Source organism: Cryptomeria japonica, chromosome 5 (genome assembly GCF_030272615.1).
Source record: "Cryptomeria japonica chromosome 5, Sugi_1.0, whole genome shotgun sequence".
In the NCBI taxonomy this organism is placed as follows: Eukaryota; Viridiplantae; Streptophyta; class Pinopsida; order Cupressales; family Cupressaceae; genus Cryptomeria; species Cryptomeria japonica.
The window spans coordinates 593,193,113-593,218,074 of NC_081409.1; positions in this window are offsets into that span (position 1 = coordinate 593,193,113).

A 24,962-nucleotide genomic window follows, 5' to 3' on the forward strand; every position below is an offset into this window, starting at 1 on the left:
TTAAATTATTTGTGAACCACAATCATTTGAAAATTGAGTTGTTTATCATAGCAGTCAGTTGCTTCAGGCTTGTATGGGTTCTTACTGATGTTGAATTGGAAATTATGGCATAATTAGTGGTGTGAGAATTTGAAAATTGTTGAATTCATCATTGCAATCAATTGTTTTAAGCTTGTAGTGATTCTTCTTGATGTTGATTCACTTTATCACATCAATCCTTTGGACCAGCAATTCTTCTTGATGGTGATTTTAATAATGATACCAGGATTTCAAGAAACTATCAATTCTTATATATTGTTTCCTCTCCCTCCTTTTTTCTCATCCATTTTTATAACAAATTCCCCTCTTGTTTGCTCAGGATTTCATAAAATTTTCCAAGTAATTTAACCTTGGGATTGATTTTTAATTCCACAATTTTGTGCAATCCAAACAGAAAACACTTATAGTTTCTATATGGGATGTAAAATGGAATGCTATTTTTTCAGTTCTACAACATATGCATCATAATTAATAATAAGTGCACATTTTGATTGAAAATTTGAGATGATAATTTCAAAGTCTACTATCATGGATCAATAGAGAGTGGTAGATTGTGCATTGTTTCATTGAAAACAGGAGATAGATATAGGCTTGAACATGATGTCCTTGTTATTCTAGTGGGAGACATTAGAAGGCAAAAGCATTATATGTATTTTTTGTTCTATAACCTTGAAGGATATTTTTTCTACACCTACAATCATGTTACTTTGGATCATTTTCAATGCATCTTGTGAACAAAAATCAAATATTTCTTGTTTGTTTCTGAATCAAAAACACCATTGTCTTTTCCATTGTACGTGTGCCTCATTTACTTCCACAAATTGTTACATCAACATGTAATTTCTCCATATTTTTTTGTTCATAGTGTCATTGGGTTGGAACTTCTTATCTTTTATTCACTGTTTATTATCATAATGCCCTTGACTAAGAAAGGTTCTTTGTATATCTTTGATGACTCCATGGTTGTGAAAGTCTCTTTCTTTGGACCCTTTCGGACTGGTGAAGGTTTCTCCAAATCCTTGAACTAGGTTTTCACGATATTTTAGGTACTTTTGTGTTTTTAAGGTTTTATAAATTCAGTGGAAATTTTAGAGAAATTGGCATATGGGTTTTTCAGAATCAATCAACACAAAGTGACTGAAATTTCTGAGTTTTTTTAATCTTTTTTGTGCCCAATCTGAGTATCATGACTGCATTATTCTCTTAATGATAATAACCCTATATCAATTGGGATATTCACTTGCTTTCACAATTATTTAATGGAATTTCAAACTGATTTACCCCTACTCTGAGACTTATTTGAGTTTTTGACTTTGTGGATAGTTGTTTGAGATGCATAACTCTTTATTATTCCTCTGTGTGATTCTTTGCTAATGATTAAATCATTATGTGTTTGTTGATAGTTCAAATATGTTTTGGGTTCTCTATTATTTACATTATAACACAATGTCAGTTGTTTGCATGACCTTTGGACCATCTCACAATTTGTATCAAATCATATTCTGTATATCACTATATTTCCTTTTTTTTTTATGTTTTTATGTATTAAAACTTTGAAATTCAGATTTGCTTCATGATACTTGTGATGGTATGAAATCTATGTATTCCTCATTTAGGTCAACTATAATGCCTTGTATTTTATGAAACTTTCATGTGTGAGATTGCCCTACATATTGTCTTATTATTCATATCAAAACTTGAGTGCCCTTATTGTTAAGTTCTATGCTTAATATTTTGCTTTGAAACCTTCTTTGTGGCATTTTATTGATTCTCTGTATCTCTAAATCTCCAAGCTGTTTTAACTTCTTATAATGCCTTGGCCTCATTGGCTTATTATGGTGTAATGCCCCTTTTGGTTGTGAATTGTCATAATGGGCTATCACCTTTAGTTAATTATATCACTATAAAATGCATTTGTTGATACTGGTTGTCATTGTCCTTTGCATACAAAACACCAAATTTGTAAGTGATGTAGATACTCCTTGGGTGTTTCCACTATTGTCTATGTTCCTTATGCATCTTGTATTTTAAATCACTTATCGTGGCTCAAGAGTATTATTGCTTCTCCTTTTGAATGAAATCTATACTTTATGATACTTGATGTACTGTTATCATGATATCAATATCATATTTGGTTTTCTCTATCGCTGCTCCTCTTGCAAACCTCACATGTTGTTGTCATTCGTATGATGATACTAGTCACCTATTGACTACTGAGTGCATCTAAATCTATGTTGTATATGTTGTCATTGAATGACAACCTATTTTGTCATTGAATGACAACATGTAGGATCATGGGTTGATGTACTTGCTACTTAATAGCTAATTAATGTCACCCTATGAATGATGACATGTATGCTGAGCTCAACCCCTTTGGGAGCCCATTTAAACCCACATACATGATGAACATGAATTGAAAACTTGTATCTACACATGAACCAAAGAACTTAGATACAAACATGGATCTTGTAACTATCTCATGGCACCTTTTATGTACTGATCTGATCTTTTGCACTAAAATTGATATCTGCTAGTTGTATACATATATTTTGATATTCTTACGCAGATAGGATATGTATTCCGATGAATTTGAGTGTGACAACACTATTATTCTCATTGCTCTCACACCATTTTTTTCCAAATCTCTTGCAGGTACTGATGATCTAGGACCAGAAAGAGTTGAAGACAGATGAATAGCTGAAGATCAACCACTCCTTCAAGCTCGATCTTGTCATTCCAGGCAATGATGGGTCACTTTGTTGCCATTCTAATTCATTTCATTTGTTTATATAGCTTAGTCTTATAAGTGTATGAGAATGTATGTCTATAGCTTAGTTGGCTATTCTCACGGCTTGTGTGGGACACTTTGCACATTCTTGTAAATAAAAGAGTCATTTATATGGAGTCTTTTGTTTGTGTTTCTTGACAGTATTTGCATGATGAAATATACGTCAATTCTAAAATCATAATGTGCATAAATAAAGAACTTGTAAAAAAATTTGTGTGTACTGTTCTCCATTTGCAATGTATAAGGCCTGATTAGGCCACCAAAATTTGAATGTAGTAAGTCATTAATTGTTGTTATCTGGTCATTTATTTAGTCATGATGGTCAATAATTTAGTCATATATTTAGTCACTAATTTAGTCATTTATTTAATCACTAATTTAGTTATTGTTTGTTGTTATCTGGTCATTTATTTAGTCATGATAGACACTAATTTAGTCATATATTTAGTCACTAATTTAGTTTTTTTAATCATATGTTTTAGTTCAAGTTTAATATTATGTCATTTTTACATTATATAATTTATGGTATTTAATAAATTATTCATGTCATGACTACACTAACAATTAATAGAAACTGGTAATTAAAAATGACAATTTACTACCAATGGATGGAAATGGGTGAATACAAATGACTAAATATACTACCAATTGATGAGAATGAATTATTAAAATGACTAAATAAATGATCAGATAATAACAATCAATGAGTAGATTAATGATTAAATATATGACTAAATTAGTGTCTATCATGACTAAATAAATGCCCAGATAATAACAAACAATAACTAAATTAGTGATTAAATAAATGACCAGATAACAACAATTAATGACCAAATTAATGACTAAATTAGTGACTAAATCAATGACCAAAATCGATGACCAAATTGATGACCGAATCGATCAATCAAAACAAGCAATGGTCATGTGACCAAAATGATTTACGACTGGCAATAGACTACCAATGGTCACGTGATCAAATTTCATCATTTATCTACATTTTTTGGTAGTTTTTTTAGTCATATATTGTTGTTGTAGTCACATAAATCTGTCCATTTTAATTAAATGAATATTTGCTATTTATTTGATTAATAAACCCACTAGCCAACAGTTAATTAAATTAATATTTAATTAATTCATCCTCAAATCATTCTCCAATTAATTAAATAAATTATTCAATTTATTTTAATTCATTCATTAAACCAAATTCACTATCAATTAAAAGAATAAATCTTATTTATTTTATTTAATCCCCTTTCCTCTTTTAAATAAATAAATAAAAGATTTATTTAAATCATTAAACTCCCCCCCACTTGTATTCTCCTACAAATGCAAGTTGCAACCACTACAAGTTGAAATAAATTAATTTATTTTAATTAAAATCCTATTTTCTCTCACCCATCAAATCCACTTGCAATCCTAAATCCCCTTCTAGATCTTTCTAATCACTTTCTAACCATTCCTAATTAGTCTAATCCATCCCCTAAATATTGTCACATTCCTAAGCAACTTGGAGTCACTTCTCAAAGCCTTCAAAGTCTTTGAAAAGCATTTAATGTTTTATGTGTTCAACAAGCTAACCTCTAAAGTCTTCCAAACCATTGATGGCTCTTACATGACCATTAATGGCTCTTACATAACCATTTATGGTTAAATCTGGTTGCTCTCATGGTTAGAGACTTTACCTCTAACTCAACCCTCATTCAACCCATGGGTGTCTTCAAGCATTTGTTGCTTTGACCATGGTTATCCTCACTAACTCTTGTACAAGAGTTTATCCATTGGATAACGGCATTATTCTTTGAATAATGAATTTATTCACTCAACTCAACATTAACCCTACCTCCCAAGTTAACCCTTAGGTCATATCAAGCATTTAATGCTTCTTCCCTCTCCCCTAAACCCATCTCATGTTGACATTTGTCATCCTAGGATTGGATTGAAAGTCCTCACATGGATCTTAAGCCCTTCAATCCTGACCCTTGTTGAGATTGCTCAATCTCAACCATCCATTACTCCATTTTACCTATAAATAGAGCTCATTTCTTCATAATCCAAATCCTGAAAACTTGTATGCATTTAACCTATAGTCAATTTTAGAGAGCATTTTATCATAATCACTCATATTGTCATTTTGGACTAAAATTAATCTTAGTTCATTTCATAATATCTCATATTTAGCTTGTTTTTACACTTGCATAGCATGTTCTAAAAAAATTTTCAATCTTGAATCTCCATAAGACATCCAAAATAGTGCAAAAAGCTACTAAGAGCTACACTCATTTGGGAACTTGGAGAGGAGAGGAACAAGGGAGGAGAAGCTACAAGCATAATGGAAGGCATTTGGAGATGTCTTGTTTCATTTCTTAGATTCATTAAGCTTTCTATCTTATGTGTAGTGTCTCTCTTGATATGCTTCCTTAGGATAGTGTTTAAATTGTGATTTCTAACACTAACAATTGGTTCTTGCTTGTTGCTTGTGTTTGATATTCTAACAAAATTCTTTTTACAGAGCATCATTTGGTGAACCCGACATGAATCCAAGAGCAACCATTTTGAAAACTACTAACTTTTTTAATGTTTTAATTGACACACAGGTTGCGCTCTTGCTCTTTTGTTCTCACTTTAGCGCCTTCGCAAATTGATACTTTAGCACTATTGTTCCCACTAATAGCGCTATCTTCACCAAACTAGCGCTATCATCCATCTTCTAGTGCTATTGACCCTAAAGTAGCGGTATCATTCCTAGTTTTAGCGCTTTTAGCTCCTTGTTTGACAGAGTTAAATCTATTTGATAGAGTTCTTTTAGCACTATTGTCTCTTTGTTTAGTGAATTTGCCCTTCTTTTTGCGCTATTGTCTATATTTTGGCGCTTTCGTGTTAAATAGCGCTTATGTTTTCACACAAAGTAGCGCTATTGTAACAAAGAGTTGTACGAAAATTCCTTGTAACCAAAAACCAAAATTTTTAGGCTTGTAGAAGCCCACCAAAACATGCGGATTTTTCTAACTAATTATCTTTTGTGCAGGTTTTAACTAACCCCTACAATAGGATTTTTAGCAATTTTAGCTTAGGAAATAAATTTTTTCATATTGCTAACTTTGTTCTTTCAAGTTGGGATAAAATAAATTCATTTTCCTTTTGGGTTAAAATCAACTACACTTTCATTTGGATTTTTAAAAAGAACCACATCTTTCATTTGGAGCTCTAAAAAAGAATCACACTTGTTCAAAGTTAAAAAGGATCACAAAAACAAACACACAAAATTTTATCTTTTTTTTGCAAAGTTAGGAACAAACTCTTTTGGTGCTTAAAATCAACAAGGCAAATTTTATTTCTTGCATCAAACTAAAATTCACAATCAACACTTCATTTTGTGCAAGTTAAAAAGAATCCCCAATTTGTCAAAGTTGTTCTCAAAGTGATTTACTTCAAGCAAAACGTGCCCTTAATTCAGTTGACCAGGATTTCAAATTCCTAGTTTACAAAACATTTTGCCTTTGAAGTTAAAAAGAACACCATGATTGTTGGAGCAACATCTCCAAATAGTTAGATCATATTGCAATGAAAATCAGTTAAAAAGAACAAGTGTTTTTGGTGATTGGCACACTTGTGCAAAAAGTTTGTCGAGTGGTCCTACTTCTAACACACACTATCCTCTCTCTTGGTTTTCATGGTCCTAGGTGCAAGAGAAAAGTGTTAGTAACACTCAAAATTTTATCTTTTTAAGAGAGGCCTGCCAAGAGACAGGTCACTCTTGGGAACGACCTCGTGCGGTAAATCCTTCAAGCCGCTATAGAAATCATGTATGAGTGAAAGTTGTATCCTTGGGTATAGTTGTTCCTACAATGTAACTTGTCGAAAGGAGATATGGGCCCCACCACAAGTTACAAGGCTCTTAAGTGAGTCACTGTAGAATGAACTTATGTCCAAAAACATCAAAAATTACTAGACACCTTTTTATGTAGAAACCCACCCATTCTATTGATTGAGAATATTTGTGATAAATCAAGTGCAAGAGCATAGATGGTTTTTCTCCCAAGATACCCACCATACATATTTCCTTGAGTAGAAACATAGCTTTTTGAAAGGCTACTTGTAGCTTGATAAAAGTGGTGACTCCCCCATCATAGGGATCATCTATTTGTTATGCTCATGCAAAACTTAGTATATCACATCCTTACCTATTACGGTACCAAAGTTGAAGAAATATCAAGATGTGGGCTGAAATTATCGGAACTGGCCATTTGACCTTAGGGATAAAGTGTGTTTGAAGTGTCTTCATTTTGTGTCAAGATTTTTGGAAAAACATACACAAAAGCATTTGGAAAAAGGGTCATAGAGTTCAAAGATTGGGTTGATTTAGACCCACACTTATTTGTGCCTTTTGAGGCAACATTATTGTGTTTGTGTGCTTGCTCTGTTTTCTTGTTAAAGAAAATCAAATCCAATTCAAAAACAAGTATTCATCCAACAAAAATGATTTCAACACCAACATTTGGCAAAAATAAAAAACAAAGTATCACACTATATGACCATCCTTCACATTTTGAGAAGGAAGAATCTTCATCAACATATCAATTTGAAGAAAATACCATTGAGTTCAAAGGTTTTCATCAAAAGAAGGAAATTTTTCTATCTCAATAGACAAATCTTTGTCTCACATAGAGCCTTCTTACGTCACATGCATCTATATCTTCAAGGAAAATTCAATGAGTTTGATCAAGAATATTTAAACAGCATAGCTTTTACTCAATATAGAGCTTTGAGTTATCATAAAAACAAGGGAGGCAAAATCAACCCTGCCTTCTTTCCAAACATTTGCATCACATATAACATAGCTCGGGAAGAACCATCAACCCCCAAAAGAGAAGAGGAAGAATTTGTCTCATTTGTAACATAGAGTTTTTATTGAAGTTTAAACATTCCATCCATTCTCATATTCATACATCATCAATCCATTTCAAACTCTTGAAGCATAAAGAGGTCTTGTCCTAAGTTCTTTTTAGTAATTGCTTGAATCAAAACAAACGCGTCAATTTTTAAAGTGTCTCTACATCTAGGATAAACTCATCCTAAGAGGCATTTATATGCAGGTTAAAACTAGTCTATGAGTTCATCCTCTCATTACTAGATAGCTTGGTCTGTAACACATCTCGGACCTCTCTATACCTTATCATATCAAACATTGTCAACAAACACAACAAGAAATTCTTAGGACTTTGGTAATATCAAACCTTTAGTGCTAGAGATCCATATGCAAAACACTTCACCAAACATTTATCTCTCATTCCATCATCAACTCATAATCATTTTCACCAAAATTCAACAACAAATTTCAAACAAAATGGCTCAAACCAGATCAAGGACTAGACAACAAGAAATCGAAGAGGAATAGGAGGAAAATCTCAATGAGTTCCAAGAAGCCCTTGGAGGAAATGCAAATGATGAAAATCCTAGTACTCCCACTCCTGAAGCAATCAAAAGGGCACAACACAACCCCCTCTTCAATCGAATTTTTGATGAAATCCTCAGGAACTATGCTGATGCTCACTTTTTAAGACTTGCCCAAGAGGGAGCCAAACTACCCTCTAATTTTGATACTACACAATTACGGCAAGCATCAGAATACCAAAGTCGTAATGAGGGTGGAAGAGGTCGAGATAACTTCAGATATAAACTTCATCAAGGAAATCCCCCACCTCCTCCTCCTCCTAATGACATTGACATGTTGAAGCAACAAGTCAAGAATATAGCCCAACAACTTCATAGTGGTGTGAAAACTACCCAGTTTTCACTTAATGATATTTGTCCCTATCCCTTCAATAGGAATCTACATATGTCACCTTTTCCATGAGGGTTTGAAACACCTAAGTTTGAAAAGTATCAGGGAAAAGGAGACCCTCAAGATCATGTCAAGGAATTTCACTCTCCTTGCCTAGAAGTGGCATATGAAGACACATATCTAATGCGTCTCTTTCCTCGGAGTTTGGGAGGGACAACCACACAATGGTTTTCCCGAGTAACAGGCGGCATTAGGACATTCAAAGAACTAGTCCAAAAATTCATTGCACATTATTCACATAACATAGAGCATTATGTCACCATGGAAGATCTATGTAATACCAAACAAAAACCAAGGGAGCTATTTTCAACTTTCCTGCAACGATGGCAACAAATGTCTAGCAAACATTCTCTTTAGTTACCTGAATGAGAGCTAGTGGAAATATTTATTTCCAACTTGAATGAAGAAATGGAATTCCATTTAGACATGAAAGGCATAGAGTCTTTTAACGATATGGGGTTAGTGCAGGTTCATGGGGGGCCAAAAAGTGGCGATGTGAAAAAAATAGCCTTCTCCACTCACCTAAAAATGCGAAAATCAGTGTTGACTTTTTACTTGGCCTGGGTGTCAGTACGCCTTGGCATGGTAATTACCTATGCAAATCGGATATCCAATTTTTATTTATAATTTTAAATTAAAAAATATATTATATAATATATAATATAATATAATATTATATATTATATAATATGTATTATATAATATATTATTATATTATATTATATATTATATAATATATAATTATATTTTATAATATAATACAATATGTATTATATATCATATTATATTATATTATATATTATTATATTATATAATATAATGTTATATTAAAATAATTTAAGTATAAAAAATCAGATATTCGATTTTCTGAGACAAATATATTTCAACTGTGACAGCTCATGAGTCATTTTTAACCCACGGGCTGCGTGATTTTATAATAATCCGATATCCAATTGTAGCCAATATCCGGTGTTTTGGCCAAAAATTGCTAAAAATAGATTGAAAGGTAAGATTTTTATTGTTTTCAATCATTTTCATTCAATTTTTGTATTTTTTGTTAATGTTTATTTGATTGAAAATATGGTTTTTTTCATGAAAACTAGGTTTTTTTAAATCAAATACAAAATTGTTTAAATTTGTTAACTAAATTCAATTGTTTACATTCAATTAGGTTTAAAATGGGGGATAACAATGAAAACATTGATGAACCACAACTGCAACAACCAAACCCTCCTTTGCCAAACCCTCCCTCAATTCAGGATTTGATTGCACAAAATTTGAATGAATTGAAGGGGGTTGCAGATGTATATCATAGGATCCCTCGTCTAAACCCAATGTTTGATCCTCTCACGTTGATCATAAAGAGTATGGAAACCATGACTAAGGAGCACAATGCCGCCCTTTTGTGGTGAGATTCTATGAGGAAAAAAAATATGGATGGCTTGTCGTATAAGGATATCAAGGATCTCGAGATATCGGAAGTCGATATTGCCTCATTGTTTGTGAATCCCCGCACTGGTCAACCCGTAAACCCCAAAAAAACAAAACTTTCTATTAAATGGTGCACAAATGATGGTATTGTGAAAAACTTTTGGGATCATTGGTGGATGGTTTTTGACAAACCACCCAACAACAATCTTGATGTCCCCTTCTATTTCATAAAAAAATTGTATGTTGAGTTTTTTTTACGCAAACATGTGAACTACTTTGGCATCCAACCTTTCCAGGGTGTAGGTTTAGGTATGCCCCAAAATAGACCTGGGGCAATCAGAGTAGTTCAGGGCCCATATGTCCCCCCTCCTCCTGTTGATCCCCCACCTCCAGTACAACATCCAGATATCATTTGTGAGGCGGCTTCATGGACCATATTGGCTATTCACTCTCTGAGTAGCCTTTTGGTTTCTCAGGCTGGGTCAGTAGCTCAACCTACTGTTGATGGTAGCGGTGCATCCGGTGGCATTGACATGTTATCCTTAGCTCCACACATATGCATGCCCCATAGTTATGTCATGTGTGGGCACGTATGCTTGGGTCCAATTGGACAACCCGTTGATCCTCCTGCGGATAATGCAAATTATGAGGTACATGAGATGCATGATGCACCAGATGTTATGACATAGACTGGAGGATACCCTGGGGAGTCCTCGCATGCTAGAGGTGAGGAGGCACCATCATCATACATTGATGATGTAGTGGTAAGACTTGCATTTTCATAGTTCATGTTATATTTTAAATGAATATTAATAATCTAGATAATACTAAGTACTAATTTTTATTTACATGGTCTATTTAACAGTTGATGACTGAGGAGGAGTTGAGATAGATTCAAGAGGGCACCTTGTCAGCCATTTCATTTGGCCTTGATAGCTTGACAATACATATATTATTGCACCTAGTTGTTTGTATTTTATTGTACATACATGCTCATCATTTATATTGGTATTAATTAGATTATGCAGTAACTTGCATGTATATCTTATTTTACTCTTATAGGGAACAAGCAACACGAGTGCAAGGCAGTGTGATTTAGGGTTTGGTAGTGCAGTTGGAGACAAGGGAAAGGTAATTGAATGCAAATATGATTGAATGAATAGTTTAAATAACTTATAGTGATTATACACATCTAGACATAGATTGATAGTTTCATATACTTGTTGTGTATATGTACAGAGAATTATTGGCTTCACATCCTTGATGACTTCAGCCAGTATACCTGAAGATGAAGAAGAAGAAGAGATGCCTTGAGTAGATGTGTGTTTATTTTATTTTGTTTTTAGTAGATATAATTTGTTATTATCAGTGATAATTATATGCTAACTTGTATCAATGTCATGTTTCTGAACATATGTAGGTTGTGTATGAAAATATTGAAAACGTACCTCCTCTACCAAAGACATACATCAAGAGTCCTGCAAAGCCGAAGAGAAAATGTGGAGATGAGTTAAACATGAATAGTTCAATTATAGTTCATTTTTATGTTAACTTTTTAAATGTGAATTATATAATATAACTAATATTAATCATGGTTTATTTTTCTTGTGCAATATCCTTCAGAGCCGAGCAGTGCGGCAAAGAGGATCGATTTTGATGATCCATCAGTATCTTAGGATGTTATAGATAGTTTTGGGATGCTTACATGTCTAGTTGGCATGTATATTTTGTATATGGACATACATTCACGTATTTAGACATACACTTTGTTTCAATTGGTATTTATGCCATATTTGTGTATGGACATACATTTGTAATCATTTGAGATTTTTATATATATAGAAGTTGATATTCGATCATATAAATTGTTGCTCGTTTGTGTGTGGTGTTATCATGGAAATCTTTAATCTTCATTCCAATAATTAACAATGGATAATAATGGTTATTTAATGAACAATACAATTCATTTCATTTCATCGTGAGTGTTGTTTGTATAATGAACAATATAATTCATTTAATGAACAATACAATATAATTCATTTAATGAACAATACAATTCATTTACTGAACAATACAATAAAATTCATTTAATGAACATTACAATTCATGAACAATACAATTCATTTAATGAACAATACAATACAATTCAAATAATGAACAATACTTGATACAATTCATTATTACCCTATGCATGGTCCTATTTTACCCCCCACCTCAATCAAACGCTAAGGGTTTTATTAGGGCAGAAATTTTTCAGTTGGCGAAAAAATCGTCAGTCTCATTCAATCGAATGTTGTTGCATGGCCAATTTCTCGTTTAGCTCATTCTGATGACAAACCATCAAATCCAACATGTCTAGTTAGGCATTATTACCCTATGCATGGTCCTATTTTGCCCCCCCACTCAGTCAAATGCTCAGGGTCATACCCTACCGACATCGTCCCTTGAGCGCCCTAAGTGCTAAAAATTGTCAAACTTTGACGGGTCCTAACTTGGAATCCATGGCACATGCAAATGATCCATTTAAACCTATGGGGCCATGAGAGGGGTCCCTACAAAATCCTATCTTGGTTTTTCAAATTTCCCTATGGTTTTATTAGGGCAGAAATTTTTCAGTTGGCAAAAAAATCATCAGTCTCATTCAATCGAATGTTGTTGCGTGGCCAATTTCTCATTCAGCTATCGCACTGACGAACCATCATCTCCAACATGTCCAGTTAGGCATTATTACCCTATGCATGGTCCTATTTTTCCCCCCCACTCGGTCGAACGCTCGGGGTCATACCCTACCGGCGTCATCCCTTGAGCACCCTAAGTGCTAAAAATTGTCAAACTTTGATGGGCCCTAACTCAAAATTTGTGGCACTTGAAAATGATTCATTTGAACCTATGGGGCCATGAGAGGGGTCCCTACAAAATCCTATCTTAGTTTTTCAATTTTCCCTGCGGTTTTATTAGGGCAGCAATTTTTTGGTTGGTAAAAAAATTGTCAGTCATTCAATCGAATGTTGTCGCGTGGACAATTTCTCGTTCAGCTCATCGCGATGACAAACCATCAGCTCTGACATGTCCAGTTAGGCATTATTACCCTATGCATGGTCCTATTTTTCCCCCCAACTCGGTCGAACGCTCGGGGTCATACCCTACCAATGTCGTCCCTTGAGCACCCTAAGTGCTAAAAATTGTCAAACTTTGACAAGACCTAACTCGAAATCCGTGGCACCTGCAAATGATTTGTTTAAACCTACGGGGCCATGAGAGGGGTCCCTACAAAATCCTATCTTGGTTTTTCAATTTTTCCTACGGTTTTATTAGGGCAGCAATTTTTTGGTTGACAAAAAAATCGTCAGTCTCATTCAATCGAATGTTGTCGCGTGGCCAATTTCTCATTCTGCTTGTCGCGATGACAATCTGTCAGCTTCGACATGTCCAGTTAGGAATTATTACCCTATGCATGGTCCTATTTTTCCCCCCCACTCAGTCGAACGCTCGAGGTCATACCATACCGGTGTCGTCCCTTGAGCGCCCTAAGTGCTAAAAATTGTCAAACTATGATGGGCCCTAACTCAGAATCTGTTGCACCTACAAATGATCCATTTGAACCTATGGGGCCATGAGAGGGGTCCCTACAAAAGCCTATCTCAGTTTTTTAGGTTTCCCTACGGTTTTATTAAGGTAGCAATTTTTCGGTTGGCAAAAAAATCGTCAGTCTCATTCAATTGAATGTTGTCGCGTGGCCAATTTCTCATTCAGCTCATCGCGATGATGAACTGTCAACTCTGACATGTCTAGTTAGGCATTATTACCCTATGCATGCTCCTATTTTGCCCCCCCACTCGGTCAAACGCTTGGGGTCATACCCTACCGACGTCGTCCCTTGAGCGCCCTAAGTGCTAAAAATTGTCAAACTTTGATGGGCCCTAACTCAGAATCTGTTGCACCTACAAACAATCCATTTGAACCTACGAGGACATGAGAGGGGTCCCTACAAAATCCTATCTCAGTTTTTCAAGTTTCCCTACAGTTTTATTAGGGCAGCAATTTTTCGGTTGGCAAAAAAATCGTTAGTCTCATTCAATCGAATGTTGTCGCGTGGCCAATTTCTCGTTCAGCTTGTCATGATGACAAACCGTCATCTCTGATGTGTCCAATTAGGCATTATCACCCTATGCATGGTCCTATTTTTCCCCCCCACTCGGTCGAACGCTCGAGGTCATACTCTACTGGTGTCGTCCCTTGAGCGCCCTAAGTGCTAAAAATTGTCAAACTTTGATGGGCTCTAACATGGAATCCGTGGCACCTGTGAATGATCTATTTGAACCTATGGGCCACAAGAGGGGTCTGTACAAAAGCCTATCTCAATTTTTCAAGTTTCGCTATGGTTTTATTAGGGCAGCAATTTTTCAATTGGCAAAAAAATCATCAGTCTCATTCAATCAAATGTTGTCGCATGGCCAATTTCTCGTTCAACTCATCACAATGACGAATCGTCAGCTCTGACATGTCCAGTTAGGCATTATTACCTTGTGCATGGTCCTATTTTTCCCCCCCACTCGGTCGAACGCTCGGGGTCATACCCTATCGACGTCGTCCCTTGAGTGCCCTAAGTGCTAAAAATATAGATAAACAAGCATTACACTGTAGACACATAATGATCATCAATATTTCCATGTATTGTATACACATAATTACCATTACACTTGCATGTGACATCCATGAAGGGATATGCAAACATAATTTTTTTTCATTATCAATACAACTGCACCAATGTACTCATGTACAAATACATTGTATATCATCAATATAACTAAACCAATTTGCTCATGGACATTGTATATCATCATAACAATGTTACATCAATTCACATCCATATACAAATACAACATCCCACTTCATCTGCATCAGACATCCTCATGTCCTAAGAGAAAAGCTTACGTACAACAATACCTGCATATAAATGAAGACCAAAATAAGTAAACTTTTTATGCGGAATGAATGTGCTACAAGAAACAAATTATAACACTTAATAAAAATTATTTTGGACAATTATAAATAGATCATTTGAAACATTTTTAAGACATACAAGAATGTATAATTATGAAACTTACCAATTTCTCTGCAAAGTATACAAGCATAACTTTGAAGAAAGACGCATGTTGATTAAAGCCCTTCTCACTGCATTTCTCTGTATGGTTGAAGATGATGGTAGATATGGTCATTTCTAAATAGAAATACATTCACTTGACTTAATGTTTATGCACAAAATTTTATCTCATTAATCCACAAAGGAATATGTACCATCACCAAGAGAGGGTCTTGTCAATGGCGAATGATCTAGCATGAACCTGTATTTTTAAGAATTGTTAGTCTACACATAAAATGCATGGATGAACATAAAGGCTTTATGATAATCACTTCAACTGAAATGCATGATAATAAATGAAAAGGTGGGATTATATACCACAAAGATACATTCCTTCGAATTATATCAACAGAACCCACTATGTTGATGCAAAAATCATAATGTGATATTGTTGTATATCATCAAAAAAACCTGCATGAGCATAAAGGTTTTGCGATAATTATATCATCAAAAATTGTCAAATAGTGTTCTCTAATAACAAAAATTGTAAAGCTCATCAAATGCATGATAATAAGTCGTGTTGCAAAAATACGTCCCTTCCAATTATATCAAGTGTACCTGCTATGTGCATGCAAAAACCGTGTTGCCAAAAAAAATGTTCATCAATAGACCTACATTTTCAACACATCCTTAATATACACGTAACAAACTTGAACATTAAGGTTTAATGATCATTGTTTGAAATGAAATCCATGATAATAAAAAAATAAGGCACTATTAAAGACCTACTACTCAAGTGTGCTTGAAGGGTCATCTCTTTGCTTAAGAGTATCCAGTATTGCTTCATGATCAACAATAGTCACTGTCTATAGCTCTTTGGTCTTCGGGTTTTCTTGATGCTTCAACAACTTGATATTTGTAGCTATAATAAGGTGTGAATACATTATAATGGTTTTGTGTCTCTCATAGTCTTCAAATGCAAGTATGCCATTATTTCTAATCATGTATGTTCGCAACCAAGTTCCCACAACAACAACTAAACCTGTAGGATATGTGAACCCATCATCATTTGTCACTGGTTGTGTTAGTTTTTGTTTTCCTTGTACACATCGTGCCAACCAATATTCTAATCTCTCTTCATTCCCTTGTGGTGCAACAACTGCAAAAACATGTCCTGGTTGTACAAGATCTGATAGATGGTCATACTCAAGTGAACTTTCCATGTCATCATTTGACAAGGATATTGTTTGAGATAAAGGAGTTAGATAGTGGGGAACCCACATATCAACCCACTCACTTGACTCGCATTGATCCCAATCACACCGAACACAACTCTGACAAAAACAAGACAATGCTCATGTCCAAATGGTCCATGTACTTGCATCTTAGCTGAGAAATGAATGCATCTTTGAAGAATCTTTAATTGTTTGACAATCCAATATATCTCCCATTGTTCCCTCCTCAACCAACCAAAAGAATCTGGTGACTGCTCAATCAAGAGTACCTCCATGTGACAATGTTGAACTACACCAATCAATAATAGAACGTGCATCAGAGAAATTTGCACCTGAGATCCTCAATTGCTCCTTAACTAGAGCTCTCTTCAAACATGCACCTGCTCCATCATGCTCTCCCTTCCCATGCCTTGCCTAAAAAAAACACCAAATATGAGGTATACACCTCTATACATGCATTCTACTCAACCAATAAAACATACGGGCATTCTTGAATTGACCCGTACAATTATCTGACCATATTATATGTCGATCAATTGCAATATCTTTCTCATGCAAGAACTCAAAAAAGTTCTCGAAATAATGTTGCACATACTCGAAGGAGTGTGATCTATCATCACTCATATAAATTGATACTCCTTGATTATCTTCCTGTCATCTTTTGTACTATCAATAGCATATCTATATTTAATGTGAACAAAAATAGCAATCTGGACTGAATTGTAGTACTGAGACTGTACCTCATTCTGTGGTTGCAATGTATAGTTCTTTGCAAAATCAACCACTGATACAATAGTGCCAATCGGGAAAGAGTTCTTACACATCCTGAACTGTTGATCCAACCACTTAGACCTATGGGTGTGCCTTGCATACTTGTAGAAAAGATTTTCCTTAAAATCCAAAATAAAATCAGCAATACTCACTTCTCTTGAGACTAATTCGCATCTAGAACCTTCACCTCCACTCTTCAAAGTATATTTCACTGTCTCGTATCTTTTTTTCTCAACATAATTCTTTCCAAACTCGTGTTCGCTGCCCTCATGAAAACATGAAATAAACTTTGACAACCCACCACATTCTGAGAACTTCTCATTCAAACAATCATTTCTATAGAAATAGCAGCCATGATCTCTAGGGCATAAAAATAGATCTTGCAAGTCTCTTGATGATCTTTAAAATAGCATTTCACCACACTCCTGCAACATCTCATTAGTATGCATCATAGAACGAATATGACATAAAATTTCATGGTACATTGAAAACTCCACATGGTACTTGCAACAACAAGTATTGTGAATCTTAAGAGGAACACAATAAAATGGTTTCAAAGATTCAAAGGCCCTTTTTGATATTCGCAAAGTTGGATGTACTTCACAAAAAAAATTGTACAACATTGTTTGGCTTGATTCCAAGAAATGTTTGGGATGCGGTGTGTGGTCTCGGTTGCGGATTCTTAATTTCGAAACATCCTTTACATTAGGTGACACTCTAGAATTAGAGTGCAAAAATTGTTGAATCTCCTCCTTCACATTGTCAGTCAACTTTCTATCAACACGTGGAAGCCTCCCACCAAAAGCCCATGTATCTTGTTGAAGTGGATCGTCAAGTCTTTGTCTTTGTGCAAGTGCTCTATCCAAAGTTGTACGGTTTATGTTAAAATCAACACAAGTTTGTCTCATTTGACGAGCCTTCCTCAATTGATGGCTTACTAAGGATGTTGTAATCACTCTTTGAGCAGCTCTCTTATCTCTTTCTTTGGTATTCTTTCCAATAGAATTGAGAGTGACAAATAGATTTTTTGCAATAATAGAATTTCTCTCCATCTTCTTGTTCATACGAATCTTCAATTTGTTTAGCAATGGTCTCATCTTTATCATCTTTAGAAATTGAACAAAGAGTTGGCATTGCTTGGTCAATGTCTTATTGCTAAAATTTTGGTCGAAAAGTTGTGTATCCCACAACCGAATGGTTCTTGTTGACCTCTTGCCTTCAAGATTCACAATAATGTTCTCATCGATTTCAAATAGCCATTTTGGGGTTCTTGAAGGTCTTGGATTTGGAATTTGTCTTTCATCCATGAGAGGGTCTTCATTTCTAAAGTAATTAGGTGTTATATATGGTTCACTTGGCTGAGCAATTCCACCTTCAATGTCAAAGTTTACCACATTTTCACCTCCTATGTCAAAATTTTCCACATGTTGAGCATTTTCATTATCACTTTCAACATTTTCAAAATTTTCACTTTCAAAATCTACATTTTCATTTTCAATAACTTGTGACACATTTTGAAATTCAATTTCCTCTTCACTTGAAGTAAGATTAGCAATATTTAACATACCTTGTCTTCTCCTCCTATGACATTCTCTATCTCTTTCTCTATACACTTCAATTTGGTCATTTGAAAGTTTTCATTTGCGTTTAGACTTTCGATTACTACTACTCCACATTTCCCTCCACATAGATGCTCCTAAATGATTGACAATGTAAGATTTGACTTTAAGAATCTCCCAAAAGCACAAATTTGTCTCAACCTATCTGAAAACCCGTGATTGTCGACAGAAAATAGAATATGCAGACTGTGGGCCGTTGGAATCCACAATATGGCCCGCAAGGCTCTTTTTTATTTACAAAAATCAGATATCCGATTTTAATGTATAAATTTGTGGTCCCAAAAAAATTTCCCGTTTCCGCCTTTTTTCTACTATTGCCACATTAATGGCAATGGTAGAAATTGGATATCCTATGAAATCCGATATTCAATTTTATTAGTCATATTTTAGAGAGAGAGAGAGAGAGAGAGGAGGAGGAGGAGAGAGAGAGAGAGAGAGAGAGAGAGAGAGGGAGGGAGAGAGAGAGGAGAAGAGGGAGAGATAGATATTAGGGGAGAGAGAGATTAGGGGTCATATGGTGTCCTAAGGGGTCATATTGTGTCCTACGACCCTTTAGGACACCATATGACCCATAACGACACAATTTGGTGTCTTAAGGGGTCATATGGTGTCCTACGACCCCTTAGGACACTATATAACCCCTTAAGACACCATATTTGGTCGTTATGGGTCATATGACCCATTTAAGACATCATATGACCCATTAGGACATAATATGACACCTTATGACACCATATTGGGTTTCTTTGGGTCATATGGTATCCTAAGAGGTCATATTGTGTCCTACAACCCCTTAGGACACCATATGACCCATAACGACACAATTCGGTGTCTTAAGGGGTCATATGATGTCCCAGGACACCATATGACCCTTATGGACACCATATGACCCCTAACGATACCATATGGTGTCATAAGGGGTCGTATGTTGTCCTTATGGGTCATATGGTGTCCAATGAACCCTTATGACCCCTTAGGACACCATACAACCCGTTATGACACCATATTGGGTCGCTTTGGGTCCTATGGTGTCCTAAGGGGTCATATTATGTCCTAAAACCCCTTAGGACACCATATGACCCCTAACGACAACATATGGTGTCATAAGGGGTCCTATGGTGTCCATACCGGTCATATGGTGTCCCACAACCCCTTAGGACACCATATGACCCCTTAAGTCACCATATTTGGTCGTTATGGGTCATATTGTGTCCTAATGGATCATATTGTGTCATATAACCCCTTTAAGACATCATATGACCCCTTAGGACACAATATGACCCCTTATGACACCATATTGGGTCGCTTTGGGTCATATGGTGTCCTAAGGGGTCATATTGTGTCCTATGACCCCTTAGGACACCTAATGACCCATAACGACACAATTTGGTGTCCATAGGGGTCATATGGTGTCCTAAGGGGTCATAGGACACCATATGACCCCTATGGACACCATAAAACCCATTATGGGTCATTAGGTGTCCTAAGGGGTCATAGGACACAATATGACCCCTATGGACACCATATGATCCCTAACAACACCATATGGTGTCATAAGGGGTCGTATGTTGTCCTTAGGGGTCATATGGTGTCCCACGAACTCTTATGACCCCTTAAGACACCATAAAACCCGTTATGACACCATACTAGGTCGCTTTGGGTCCTATGGTGTCCTAAGGGGTCATATTATGTCCTACGACCCCTTAGGACACCATAAGACCCTTAACGACACCGTATGGTGTCAGAAGGGGTCCTATGGTGTTCATAGCAGTCATATGGTGTCCTACGACCCCTTAGGACACCATATGACCCCTTAATACACCATGTTTGGTCGTTATGGGTCATATTGTGTCCTAATGGGTCATATTGTGTCATATGACCCCTTAGGACATAATATGACCCCTTATGACACCATATTTGGTCGCTTTGGGTCATATGGTGTCCTAAGGGGTCATATTGTGTCCGACAACCCCTAACAAAATGATATGGTGTAATAAGGGGTCATATACTGTCCTTAGGGGTAAAATGGTGTCCCATGAACCCTTATGATCCCTTAGGACACCATACGACCCATTATGACACCATATTGGGTCGTTATGGATCATATGGTGTTCTAAGGGGTCATATTATGTCCTAAGACCCCTATGGACACCATATGACCCGTAACGACACCATATGGTGTCATAAGGGGTCCTATGGTATCCATAGGGGTCCTATGGTGTCCATAGGGGTCATATGGTGTCCTACGACCCCTTAGGACACCATATGAGCCCTTAAGACACCATATTGGGTTGTTATGGGTCATATTGTGTCATATGACCCCTTAGGACACAATATGACCCCTATGGACACCATATGCCCCTAACGATACCATATGGTGTCATAAGGGGTCATATGTTGTCCTTAGGGGTCATATGGTGTCCCATGAACCCTTATGATCCCTTAGGACACCATATGACCCATTATGACACCATATTGGGTTGTTGTGGGTCATATGGTGTCCTATGGGATCATATTATGTCCTACGACCCCTTAGGATACCATATGACCCCTAACGACACCATATGGTGTCATAAGGGGTCCTATGGTGTCCATAAGGGTCATATGGTGTCCTACGACCCCTTAGGACACCATATGACCTCTTAAGACACCATATTTGGTCATTATGGGTCATATTTGTGTCCTAATGGGTCACAGGACACTATATGACCCATAACGACACAATTTGGTGTCTTAATCTCTCTCTCTCCCCCTCTCCCCTAATCTCTCTCTCTCTCTCTTTCTCTCTCTCTCTCTCTCCCCTAATCTCTCTCTATCCCTCTCCCCCATATCCCTCTCCCTCTCCCTAATATAATATACTAATTTATTTATAAATTAATATATTAACATATTATATATTAATAAACATTAGATTAATTATGTGCAAATTTAGTTAGAGAATTTACTTATTAAAATCGGATATCCGATTTGTGTTGTAAAATTTTCAAATTTTGAATTTTGGCTTGGGAATGCTTTGGTATTTGGCTTGGAAGTGACAAGCCTAGAAAGTCAACTGAAAAAACGTGTTTTTCAGTATTCCTTGATTTTACATACTTTACACTAGTGGCTGACAACTTTTTTTATAGCCAAAATTGATAAAACGAAAAGGGTTTTTTAAGTCCCAATTGATAGATTGATTGAAAAACACTCATAACTTTCAAACAGTATAACATTTTTTGAATCTGAAATATGCATCACATCCTATGCTTTGTCTACTATAAGTAAAAAAAAAAAATTAAAAATTCATAAGGTTTTGACCAAGTTAAGTTGGTCAGACGTAGGAGTTTTTGAATTTCTGAAAAGTTGTAGTAAAAAATTCATAAATAATTATTTACTTTAAAAAAATTAAAAAAAAATATGTGTCACATCTGAACATGAGTCTAATACTTATATTATAAATATTATAAAAAAATATTATGATTTGATTGTGATTAGGGTGGTCAGACGTACGTCTACTTCTTATTTTTTTCCTGAAACTTTAGTACCACTGCATTGAAATTTGAAATTTTCATCAAATAGGATTTTTTTTTTCCAAAAAACAACTAGTAGCTTAAAAACTATAATCAACTTTCTATATATTCTCTTCTTACATATTTTAAAAATAATGTTCACAACATATTCAAATTTTCATGTCAAGTTGCATAACTCTGATTTTCTGAAATTTCATTGCCACTTAAATGCCTGTTTTGGCACACCATGATCCTGCACATACCCCAAGATCACTCAGGGATTAAAATGTGAGTGGACCCTCATCAAAAAAGGTCTTATCAAGATATACAATGAACCAAAAGATTCCCCTTGGTCGTCCTTCAACAGTGATAAACCTAACTTCTGGAATAAAAACAAAAACATCGTCAATGGCGGGGTTGTAGATGCAAGGACTATCAAGAGTGCACAACTTGTGGTCCGATTTGCGGGACAAAACCCCCCTAAGAACAACATGGTTACCCCCCCACCAAATCAAGGATGTAATGTACCGCAAGAGGAACCGAGACAACGACAGCAAAATTATAAACCAAAACGTACATAAACTCCATTAGGGGAACCTATTGAAACAGTGTTACGTCAATTGGTCTCCTCAAATCTAGTGACATTACCAAAGACATCTAATTAAGAACCTCAGGTCAAACCTCCATGGTGGAGGGATAATGAACATTGTGAATTCCATCAAGGGAAAGGGCATAAAACAAGTAATTGTCATAGATTGAAAGATCTTGTTCAGAATCTTATTGATCGTGGAGAGATTGAAATTGAAGGACATGACCCAAAAACCTCAAATAATGATTATCTCATGTTCAATAATATGCTTCCATCACAAGATCAGAGGGGTCCTTCCACTTCAGGATGAAACACATATACCAATGATTATACGCGAGCCACTTATAATTACACTGTGAATCACCTATATGATGTCGATGAACAAATTGTAACCATTACCATCAAAGATCCAAGCCCTACCTGCAATGTTGTTACACGTCGTAGCAAGATCACCATTAAAGTAGCTCCACAAGCCACCACCTCCATCCCAAAGTAGTATAACCTTGTGGAACAATTAGATAAGACGCTCACACTTATATCCATTTTAGAGCTTTTGCGCCTATCCTTGTCTCATAAAACAATCTTGGATCAAGCTCTCCAAGAAGCGTCAGTCCCTGCCAATCTAAATACAGATCAATTTCAAGATATGGTTGGTAGTTTGAGGTCATCACCATGTCTCACTTTCTCTGAAAGAGACAATACATCCTTCCAAAAACCTCATAATGCCTCACTCCACATTGAAGGATTTATCAACCAACATAGGATCAAGCGAGTCTTGATCGACAATGGAGTAGGCCTAAATATCTGTACATTACAATTGGTCACAGCATTGGGATATGCATTTGAATCAGTGGATCCCCGTAAAAAGATAACTATAAAAGCCTATGATGATGCAGAACGTTCTTCAAAAGGAGTAGTTGTGTTACCAATCCGAGTGGGCCTAGTGGTGAAGCACATCATATGTCAAGTTATGGACCTTCCTCTGCCATATAATTTGTTGTTATGAAGACCTTGGATACACGCCATGCAAGCCATTCCATCCACCTATCACTAATGTATCAAGTTCCCTCATAACGGTGTAGAAATTACAATCCTAGGTGATGCAAATCCATTTGCATATTGTAACAATATCAACCATCAGCCAAAGATTACCGTTCCCAACAACAGAGAAGCTATCCCATCCACATCATATGTAAGTCCAGCCTCTCCTTCTAGTTCAAACACCACTATACCCAAGCAAGAGAAGCTAAAGATGAAAATGGCAGAGGAAGGTCCTAGGAAGTACAATCTAAGCCAACTCTTTTGTGTTGGGCAACTACCCACTTCCCCTAGAACTCATGGTAAGCCTCAAAGGTTACTTCAAGCACCAGTGGTCAAGCCAGCATTCACTTTGACACCTTTTATCCTTGGAAAGAGTCAAGAAGAAGAGACCAAAGATGAGAACTTAGTAGAATGGATCTATAAAGATCCTATTACCATGGAAATACCACAAGCTAAGCTTCCCACAGATCAATATGGCAAAGGCCTTCTCATTATGCAAAGAATGGGCTATGATGGCTAGAGTGATTTGGGACCTTTCAAGCAAGGATGACATGAGCCTCTGCAGCCTGAATTAAAGCCTAAAGATAACACTGGATTAGCATTTCACAAGGAGACTCTTCCTAAGCTCAGATTCAAAGGGAAACCTAGCAAACCTCTATATCAGTCTAATACTCTAAAGAGGTCACCTTTTCTTATATCAGCAACACCAAGAACCATACCAACTTCCCCAATAAGGCTAAAAATCCCAACAATGTCATCTACAACACCAATCATCCCACCAATCAAACCAACAACCCCATCAGTAACAGTAACCACTTCAATAGCACCATTAGCAATATCAGAACCCCTAGTAGTATCGACAACACTGATAGTCCCATCAGAAGCAGCAAATCCAACAATGTCGATACTCCTAGTATCAGATTCACTGATCCCAATAATCCTCCCCATAGCACCAACCATTCCATCTCTGAAGGTACATCAACCAATCACACCTATAGTGTTTTACTCAAAGGATATCCCAGTTTGGTATAGTAAT